Source organism: Giraffa tippelskirchi, chromosome 6 (assembly GCF_054371585.1).
Source record: "Giraffa tippelskirchi isolate mGirTip1 chromosome 6, T2T-mGirTip1v1.2.pri, whole genome shotgun sequence".
NCBI lineage: Eukaryota > Metazoa > Chordata > Mammalia > Artiodactyla > Giraffidae > Giraffa > Giraffa tippelskirchi.
In genome coordinates, this window is record NC_137280.1 from 171712498 (window position 1) to 171723185 (window position 10688).

A 10688-nucleotide genomic window follows, 5' to 3' on the forward strand; every position below is an offset into this window, starting at 1 on the left:
TTCATTTTCTCTGCTGGTGCTGCTGAGCTATATATACCCAACTTTTAGGATAGATGGCATATGAGGTAAATGGATCCCCCAGTTACTCCTCTTTTTCTGTATCTCCAGCCTTTTTCTCCTTGCTTGACTCTCCTTTCAGAATCATTCATGCTTAAACTGGTATCTTAGACCTTAAAAAAGAATAACAAAACATGTTATTCTTTAGGATGGACTGGTCTCATGTTATTCATGAGAATAACATGTTATTCTCATGTCTCCTTTGTTTTCAGCTGTCACCGGAATTGTCCTTTTTTTAATGTCAGACTGGTTCATTAGGACCAACTAAGAAACTTAGAAAAGCTGGAATGTTGATAAATGCCTCTTTGAAAACATCAGAGAGCCTATAAGATAATGAAGAATAATGGGGCTAAAACCCAGCAGATGAGCCCAACATTGGGGTCACGTCTATCTGAAGGGGCGAAGAAGCTAAGCAGAGATTTCAACACACTCACGGAGCTCAGAGCCATCAAGGAGGAGATCTTGATAAATGAGGCTCTGGGTTAGAATCGTGAAGACCAATCTCGGGAATCAGAATGAATGACAAAAAGACCACTCTTCACAATGTCTGAAGGTTGCTTAAGATTCTAACTGAGACAGAGTTGCAGAAATGGCAGATGATGGAAACAGGCACCCATAGGGGGTCCTGATAAGGATGGACTTCAGCAGGACTGTGATTAACATGTCAAGATACAAAACGCAGGCTTAAACATTTCAGCATGAACAGAAAACACAAACAAATAATTAAGTGGACACTAGAACTGGAAATGTAATTGCCAAAAGTAAGACCCTTTGGAGATTCTTTGCTATTAAACTAGACAGAAGAATTTCAGGAGAATGTATGCAGAATAAAGCACAAAGAAACAACTTATACTAAGAAGTAGAATGTTGATTGTATGACATAATACCAACAATATCTCAGAGGGTTTACACTCTGCACAGAATTTAAGCATGTGACAACACAAACGTATTACTTAAGACACGGTTAAATCAGACACTGTGATGTCCATAAAATAGTTTAAATACTAATCTATATTTGACTCTAGAACATCTCAATGCAGGGTGTAATATTTTTGGTAATCACCAAAAGAACAATAAAAAACTTAATAACTACCAAGTTAAGTGGGATCGTGTGTGTGTGTGTGCTAAGTAACTTCAGTTGTGTCTGACCCTCTGCAGCCCTATGGATTGTCTGTAGCCTGTCAAGCTCCTCTGTCCATGGGATTCTCCAGGCAAGAATACTGGAGTGAGTTGCCATGCCTTCCTCCAGGGGATCTTCCTGACCCAGGGATCGAACCCATGTCTCCTGCGTTGCAGGCAAATTCTTTACCACTGAGCCACTGGGGAAGCCCAAGTAGGCTATTTTTTTTAATTAATTTATTTTTTTATTGACAGATAATTGCTTTACAGAACTTTGATGTTTTCTGTCAAACCTCAACATGAATCAACCATAGGGATACATATATCCCCTCCCTCTTGAGCCTCTCTCCCCATCCCAGCCCTCTAGGTTGATACAGAGCCCCTGTTTGAGTTTCCTGAGACATACAGCAAATTCCCATTGGCTATCTATTTCACATATGGCAATGTAAGTTTGCATGTTACTCTCTCCATACATCTCACCCTCTCCTCCCCTCTCCCCGTGTCCATAAGTCTATTCTCTATGTCTGTTTCTCCATTGCTGCCCTGTAAATAAATTCTTCAGTACCATTTTTTAGATTCCGTATATATGCGTTAGAATACGATATTTATCTTTCTCTTTCTGACTTACTTCACTCTGTATAATAGGTTATAGGTTCCAAGTGGGCTATTTTGAGAGGAGGCAAGAAAGGTGAGGAATAGAAGCAGAATAGAGAGACAGACTGAAAGCAAAAATAACAATAGTAGAGGTAAACCCAATTAGATCAGTGATAAAATTAACTGTAAATGGACCAAACACTCCTCGCTTTTCACACTATTTCTCTAGTCTCTTTCATAGGCCAGATTTTCAAAAGATGGGTCTGCAGATGCTGTCTACACTTTTCCAACTCGCATAATGGACTGTTTCTTTCTTCACTCAGTCTGTATACCCGACCTCTCTTGACAAAGTTTCCAAGGACTTGCACAATGCCAAACTCAGCGGATGCTTCCTAATAGTCATCACGGTATGGCCTGTCAGCAATACCAGGAGACACTATCACCCTCCCTCTTGAAACCTTTTTTATTTTTGTCTTGGCTCCATGACACCATATTTCTCTGGGTTTCATTTCTATCTCTATGGCCACCCCTCTCAATCACTCTTCCTGTTTCTCCCTACTCTGTCCACTTTCTGGATTTGAGCATTCTCTTTGCATCTCACTTTATATTCTCTCCCTTAACAGTCTCATCGATTTCCATGGCTTTGAATACTATATGTACATATATTTCAGTTCAGTTCAGTCGCTCAGTCGTGTCCGATTCTTTGCGACCCCATGAATTGCAGCACACCAGGCCTCTCTGTCCATCACCAACTCCCGGAGTCTACCCAAACCCATGTCCATCGAGTTGGTGATGCCATCCAACCATCTCATCCTCTGTTGTCCCCTTCTCCTCCCGCCCCCAATCCTACCCAGCATCAGGGTCTTTTCCAATGAGTCAACCTTTCGCATGAGGTGGCCAAAGTATTGGAGTTTCAGCTTCAACATCAGACCTTCTAATGAACACCCAGGATTGATCGCTTTCAGGATGGATTGATTGGATCTCCTTGCAGTCCAAGGGACTCTCAAGAGTCTTCTCCAACACCACAGTTCAAAAGCATCAATTCTGCGGCGCTCACCGTCCAACTCTCACAACCATACATGACCACTGGAAAAACAATAGCCTTGACTAGACGGACTTTTGTTGGCAAAGTAATGTCTCTGCTTTTAAATATGCTATCTAGGTTGGCCATAACCTTCCTTCCAAGGAGTAAGCGTCTTTTAATTTCATGGCTGCAGTCACCATCAGCAGTGATTTTGGAGCCCAAAAAAATAAAGTCTAACACTGTTTCCACTGTTTTCCCATCTATTTCCCATGGAGTGATGGGACCAGATGCCATGATCTTAGTTTTCTGAACGTTGAGCTTTAAGCCAACTTTTTCACTCTCCTCTTTCACCTTCATCAAGAGGCTCTTTAGTTCTTCTTCATTTTCTGCCATAAGGGTGGTGTCATCTGCATATCTGAGGTTAGTGATATGTCTCCCAGCAATCTTGATTCCAGCTTGTGTTTCTTCCAGCCCAGCGTTTCTCATGATGTACTCTGCATATAAATTAAATAAGCAGGGTGACAATATACAGCCTTGACGTACTCCTTTTCCTATTTGGAACCAGTCTGTTTTTCCACGTCCAGTTCGAACTGTTGCTTCCTGACCTGCATACAGGTTTCTCAAGAGACAGGTCAGATGGTCTGGTATTCCCATCTCTTTCAGAATTTTCCACAGTTTATTGTGATCCACACAGTCAAAGGCTTTGGCATAGTCAATAAAGCAGAAATAGATGTTTTTCTAGAACTCTCTTGCTTTTTCGATGATCCAGTGGATAGTGGCAATTTGATCTCTGGTTCCTCTGCCTTTTCTAAAACCAGCTTGAACATCTGGAAGTTCACGGTTCACGTATTGCTGAAGCCTGACTTGGAGAATTTTGAGCATTACTTTACTAGCATGTGAGATGAGTGCAATTGTGCAGTAGTTTGAGCATTCTTTGGCATTGCCTTTCTTTGGGATTGGAACGAAAACTGACCTTTTCCAGTCCTGTGGCCACTGCTGAGTTTTCCAAATTTGCTGGCATATCGGGTGCAGCACTTTCACAGCATCATCTTTGAGGATTTGAAACAGCTCAACTGGAATTCCATCACCTCCACTAGCTTTGTTCATAGTGATGCTTTCTAAAGCCCACTTGACTTCACATTCCAGGATGTCTGGCTTTGAGGATTTGAAATAGCTCAACTGGAATTCCATCACCTCCACTAGCTTTGTTCGTAGTGATGCTTTCTAACGCCCAGTTGACTTCACATTCCAGGATGTCTGGCTCTAGGTGAGTGATCATCTAGATCACCATGATGGAGTAGCCATCATGGTCAACAAAAGAGTCCAAAATGCAGTACTTGGATGCAATCTCAAAAACGATAGAATAATCTCTGTTCGTTTCCAAGGCAAACTATTCAATATCACGGTAATCCAAGTCTATGCCCCGACCAGTAACGCCGAAGAAGCTGAAGTTGAACGGTTCTATGAAGACCTACAAGACCTTCTAGAACTAACACCCAAAAAAGATGTCCTTTTCATTATAGGGGACTGGAATGCAAAAGTAGGAAGTCAAGAAACACCTGGCGTAACAGGCAAGTTTGGCCTTGGAGTACAGAATGAAGCAGGGCAAAGGCTAATAGAGTTTTGCCACGAGAACGCACTGGTAATAGCAAACACCCTATTCCAACAACACAAGAGAAGATTCTACACGTGGACATCACCAGATAGTCAACACCGAAATCAGATTGATTATATTCTTTGCAGCCAAAGATGGAGAAGCTCTATACAGTCAGCAAAAACAAGACCAGGAGCAGACTGTGGCTCAGATCATGAACTGCTTATTGCCAAATTCAGACTTAAATTGAAGAAAGTAGGGAAAACCACTAGTCTATTCAGGTATGACCTAGATCAAATCTCTTATGAGTATACAGTCAAAGTGACAAATAGATTTAAGGGACTAGACGTGATAGACAGAGTGCCTGATGAACTATGGACAGGTTCGTGACATTGTACAGGAGACAGGGATCAAGAAAATCCCCATGGAAAAGAAATGCAAAAAAGCAAAATGGCTGTCTGAGGAGGCCTTACAGATAGCTGGGAAGAGAAGAGAAGCGAAAAGCAAAGGAGAAAAGGAAAGATATTCCCATCTGAATGCAGAGTTCCAAAGAATAGCAAGGAGAGATAAGAAAGCCTTCCTCGGTGATCAGTGCAAAGAAATAGAGGAAAACAACAGATTGGGAAAGACTAGAGATCTCTTCAAGAAAATTAGAGATACCAAAGGGACATATATTTGCTATACTCTAAATATAAAGTATATACAATACTCTAAATGTAGCCCAAAATGAACTTCTTATCTCACCTTGCTCTAAACCCTGGTAACCTGCTCCTTTTTCAGTAAATGATGCCTTTCCATACAGTTACCAAACAGTTACTTTGGTCATCCTTGATTGTCCATTTTTCCCATTTCTCTACCACATTCAATCCATCATCAAATCCTTTTGATTTCAGCTTTTAAATATCTCTTGAGATCTGTCCACTTAGCTTCCTTATTCCCACCCTGGTCAAGACTACTTAGCCTAGGGTCTCCTGTTGCCTTGGGCTTCCCTGGTGGCTCAGATGGTAAAGAATCTGCCTGCAGTGCAGGACACCCAGGTTCAGCCCCTGGGTCAGGAAGATCCCCTGGAGAAGGAAATGGCACCTCACTCCAGTATTGTTGCCTGGAGAATCCCATGGACAGAGGAGCCTGGTGGGCTACAGTCCATGGGGTCAGAAGAGTTGGACTCGACTTAGTTACTAAACCACCACCACCTGTTGCCTAGACTATGGCACGAGTGTTCTAACTGGTGTTTCCTTTCCACTCGTCTCCTCCAATTTATTCGCCATGCAGCAGTCAGAATGATCTTTTGAAACTGCCCACAAGAATGTTGCTGGCTTTCTACTGTAGCTAGGCAAACACCCAGAAAGCCCTGTCATTGACTCAGGCCCTGTGCTGACGGCCTCCTGCCCACCTCTTCAGGTGACCGCCTGCCTTCCCTGCGCTCCTGCACGTGGTGTAGCTACCCTGGGCTTTCTCAGAGTCCATCAAACCCACCAAGCTTTTATCCAGTTCAAGGACTTCACACATGTTGTTTCTCCCGCCTAGAAAACCCTCATCCCAACGCTTTCTCTTGCTAACACTATTTCAGCCCTTGATGGTGGTTAGTGGTGTAGTCGCTAAGTTGTGTCTGACTCTTGCGATCCCGTGGACTGTAGCCTATTAGGCTCCTCTGTCCTTGGGATTCTCCAGGCAAGAATACTGGAGTAGGTTGCCATTTCCTTCTCCAGAGGATCTTCCCCACCCAGGAATCAAACTTGGATCTCCTGCATTGCAGGCAGATTCTTTACCAACTGAGCTACTAGGGAAGCCCCTCATTCAGCCCTTAGGCCTAAGCTAAAGTGTTACATCCTCAAGAAGGAATTCATTATATACTCCCGTGTCTTCTAATCTATACTAAACCCTTCATTTTAATCTTGCATCAGTTGTGAACTTGTGGCTTTCAGCTCCAAATTCACCCTTGAGTACATGCTCTGCAATAATGGCTGCGATTCCTCCCCTAGGTTTGTGTTTGTGTTTTTGTTTTTTAAACATTAAGCATGTTGTTTTCTCAGTAGAGGGCGACAGAGGAACATTGCAAGGGGAAGGGGCTTCCTGCTTTTTGCAGCTGCTGAGGGTGGGTCTGCAGTTTGAGTCATGGACATCTGGGGACGCTCTGTCTGAGCTCGTCACCCAGGACGCTCTGTTCCCGGGAACCTTGTAGCCCGCGTGTGACGTGACGCAAACCTTCCTGTGACCCTCTCCATGGGGACACCCCCTGCCCACCCGGGGGCCCTGATGCCCTCCGCTCACTTCCCCCGCTCCTGCGGTCCTCCCCGCAGGGATCTCTCGTGCTCCGGGCTCCCTGCTGTAGAGGATTCCCCAGCTTCTGCGACTCACCCAGGTACCAGCCGCCAGCTTCAGTTTGCCTGCCCCGTCTTGGGCTCCACAGGATTACTTCCTGTTTGCCTTCTGACTACAGACTAACTACCTCTGTCTCAACAAACCTGCGAGCTGCTCTGATAGCCAGGAGCTTCAACTACATTTCCCACGGATAGCCTTGGAGAGGGCTGCCTTTTCTAGGTCTGCCCTTCCTTGAGTACTCTCCCTGGGTGACACAGAGTTTTCTTAGAGCCTATGTATGCATGTGCTTAGTCGCTCAGTCGTGTCCAACTCTTTGCGACCCCATGGACTATAGCCCATCGGGCTCCTCCGTCCCTGGACTTCTCCAGGCCAGAACACTGGAGTGGGTTGCCATTCCCTTCTCCAGGGGATCTTCCCGACCCAAAGATCGAACCCGGGTCTCCTGCATTGCAGACAGGTTCTCTACCGTCTGAGACATCATGGAAGCCATATTTATATGCAACTTCACTTTTTAAATCTCTGTATGACCGTACCTCTTGTTTGGATTCAGACAGCTGCAATTCTCTTCTCCCATCGCATAATTTTTCTTCTCGCACCAATCATGACTGCGTATTTATTTGTGGGTCTGTTTCCTCGTATCAGCCTCTTCTACTGATATGAGTAGGAACAGAGCTATAACAGGAAATGAGGACAGACAGAGCAGGCACCATGCCTTTTTTTTTTTTTTTTAATTCCCAGTGCTTAGCATAATGCCTGGCTCTTAAAAAGCACTCAATAAATATTTGTCGCATGAATGAATACTGTATAGCTGAGTTGATTTTCTGCTAATTTAATCTGCTGTGTTCTTATGATGCCCCCTTAACTCTCTTCAGTTACTGCAATCTGCCCTAAAGATTATGCATGATGTATTCTGGAATATGTCACATTACAAGCGATCTGATTTTGGCCCTTTGTAAACAACATAAAGCCATATTTTTATATTCTACCATTTCCGTGTTAAACCTACTGTGGTAGTGATGCATCCAACTGCAGTTACTCAAGATGCTTCTTTTCTTAACTGTGTCCAAACTCACTATAAGATGCACATTTCTTTTCCAAGAGGACTAGAAGTGTTTTTTTTTTTTTTTTCATCTATTTTAATTGCAACCACTCTACCACCACCCTGTTAATTTTTCACATAAATTCTACCCCAAGACTCACACACGCATATCCCTACAGGGTCTAGTGAGTAAGTTAAGTGACTGGGCTCAGTGTGAGGAAGTGAGCAGCAGTAGGGATTATGGCAGATTGGAGAGCACATGCTTCACCTGAATGCATTTCATTAAAAAGTTTATGAAAACATTGTGCAAGCCAAATACAACATCTGCAGGCACCACTAGCTCTGTGACTGCCCCCTGGCAAGCTCAGACACCGCGGCAGGAACCATTCTAAATCTCAAGAACTAGGAATCTTAAAAGTGTGAGATGCTTGACATAAGGTTGCTTTACAAATTTGTTTTGCTGAGGAAGGCCATTAAAGAAAAGCTGGCATCTATTAATACTACTGTCACTATTTCACAAAAGGAAACAAAAATTATCATCACTGAGAGGTGGGAAGCACACACTATCAGGATAAAAGACCATCTACTCCAGGAAAGAACAATTGGCAAGCCTGCATTATTGTTTCTATTTTTGTCTTCTATAGATGGGAATGAACTTTGCTCCTTCAGAATGACCTTGAACGCTTACATAAGAACATACAGTTTCCAGGACTCCACTGAGGAGGTAAGGGGGAGGAAAGTAGTTTGCATGTGTACTTTGGCAAACTCGTCAGGGGCTTCTGAAGCATACCCAGGTTGGAACCTTCTGGTCTGTTCCCCTTTCATACTCAGAATACAGAAAGCAAGGCTTCTCACCCTGATTACAGAGAATCTTATTTTCCTGCACTGGAGGGAGACAGGGTTTTCGCAAAGCAGCTGATTGGCTCAAATTGCCACGAAAGGCAGGCACCTTCTGGTCTGTGTCACACATAAGTGATCCACAGTCTAGAAATAAGAAGTATTCACAATGATTCAACGTGCAAAGTCACTCCTTATATTTTTAAAAATGTACTGATTTCTTTATATATATATAGATAGATATACTGGAGAAGGAAATGGCAACCCACTCCAGTATTCTTGCCTGGGAAAATCCCATGGACAGAGGAGCCTGGTGGGCTACAGTCCGTGGGGTTGCAAAGAGTTGGACATGAATGAGTGATTAAGCACACAGATAGATATATAGATATTCCTTGTTATGGAGAGGAATTAATGTCTTTTTTAAAATATATAAAATACCCCCAAAACCCTTAAAATTAAGAAACTAGGGCAATATAATTTTTGGAGAGAAGTCAGTAGGGCAGAGGACATAGGAAGCAGCTGGGACTCTCTTGGACTGGGCAGCTGTCTGCCTCCCTAGAGGAGGCAGCCACTACTCAGCTGGAGACCTTTTCAAAAGAAATTGGGCATCGGAATTTCTGTGCAAAATCTCTGAAATGTATCATGCTTGCATGTAATTAAAAAAAAACTTAAACATCGCATTACACGTTGCTGTTGTTGAGTCACTAAGTTATGTCCAACTCTTGTGATCCCGTGGACAGTAGCCCACCAGGCCCCTCTGTCCATGGGATTCTCCAGGTAAGAATACTGGAGTGGGCTGCCATTTCATTCTCTAGGGGATCTTCCCGACCCAGGGATCCACCCTGCATTTTCCACGTCTCCTACTCTGGCAGGCGGATTCTTTACCACTGAGCCACCAGGAAATCCCGTCATATTGCATGGTGGTGGTGGTCTAGTCGCTAAATTGTGTCCAACTTTTGTGACCCCAGGGACTGTAGCCCACCAGGCTCCTCTGTCCATGGGATTCTCCAGGCAGGAACACTGGAGTGGGCTGCCATTTCCTTCTCCAAGGGATCTCCTCAGCCCAGGGATTCAACCTGGGTTTCCTGCACCGCAGGCAGATTCTCTACTGACTGAGCTCCCAGCGAAGCCCCGGTGTTGTCTTGCATTGGGCACAGAAAACCCTCGTGCCCACAGGACACGGCCTGCTGGTTGGTTGTTTGCACTGTGGGCTAAAATCACCCGAAGTCCCTTCCGCAGGCCCGCAGGCCCGGGCCTCACCCCAGACTTGGCGGAAACACGGGGAGGAACACTGGGGGGAGGACTGAAGCTCATATTCTGAGAACATTCCCCAGACGCCTTCAGCCTTCACCTTAGAAATCGCTGCTCTAAGGGGGTCTGAGCGAGGAGATGAGGTATTCTCAGGTCCTCTGCTTCGGAAGCCTCGCTGACACCAGCCCCGGTAACCTAGGAAACAGTGCCCGGCCCAGCGGGCCAGCAAGGTGTTAGCTGTGTTTTGCCTCGGCCTGCCTTGATTTCTCTAGGGCACTAGGTATATGGCTTGGCTCTTATTTGCTTGACTTTGATAAGAGAGTTTTCACAGAGTGTCTGAAAATAGGAATAAATGAGATAGAGACTCATGCCAGCCGTGATTTATGCAGCCGCAGAGAAAATAAATTACACTCCTCTGAACCTCTGAAGAAGGAAAAGTTCTTTAGAAGTCACGGGAGAGAGCCCTGTTTCTAGAATCCTGCACCGTGTGCAGGACCTTCCAAGACAATCCTTTGCTGGTGGACTCACCGCACACCCCAGAGTTGTGTGTTCTTACGCGCTCCAGCCCTCCGCCTCCCCCTTGGTTTACCTTCTTGTGTCTGTAATACTGGAGGCAGCCGTCATTCTTCAGCACGAACCACCGCTTCCTCCAGCCCTTCAGGAGCCCGGAGTGCGTCCTCTTATGGAGGTAGCCGCGGCAGGTGGGCCGGGGGGTGTTTGGACAGCGGCTGATGTCGGATCCCACCACCAGAGTCAAGAGGTCTGGACCTGGAGGGGTGAGTGTGAGATAGGTGAATGATAGACAGACGACTCGGCTGAAAATCTTAAACCAACTACAAGGACTCTTGCTT

General features: G+C 44.9%; 1 protein-coding gene and 1 long non-coding RNA gene across 2 annotated transcripts in view; one reads left to right on the forward strand and one right to left on the reverse strand.

The window, feature by feature from the left end:
* The window catches only part of LOC145511089 (interactor protein for cytohesin exchange factors 1-like), a 64819-nt gene extending 54134 nt beyond the window's left edge, over positions 1–10685 (reverse strand). The window contains exon 1 of the mRNA XM_081503741.1: positions 10427–10685. The gene's annotated coding sequence lies outside the window, so the exon portion shown is untranslated. The remainder of the gene's footprint in view (positions 1–10426) is intronic.
* The window catches only part of LOC145511091 (uncharacterized), a 277792-nt gene that overhangs the window by 202379 nt on the left and 64725 nt on the right, over positions 1–10688 (forward strand). The window contains exon 3 of the long non-coding RNA XR_014057493.1: positions 8394–8473. This is a non-coding gene — a long non-coding RNA (uncharacterized LOC145511091). The remainder of the gene's footprint in view (positions 1–8393; positions 8474–10688) is intronic.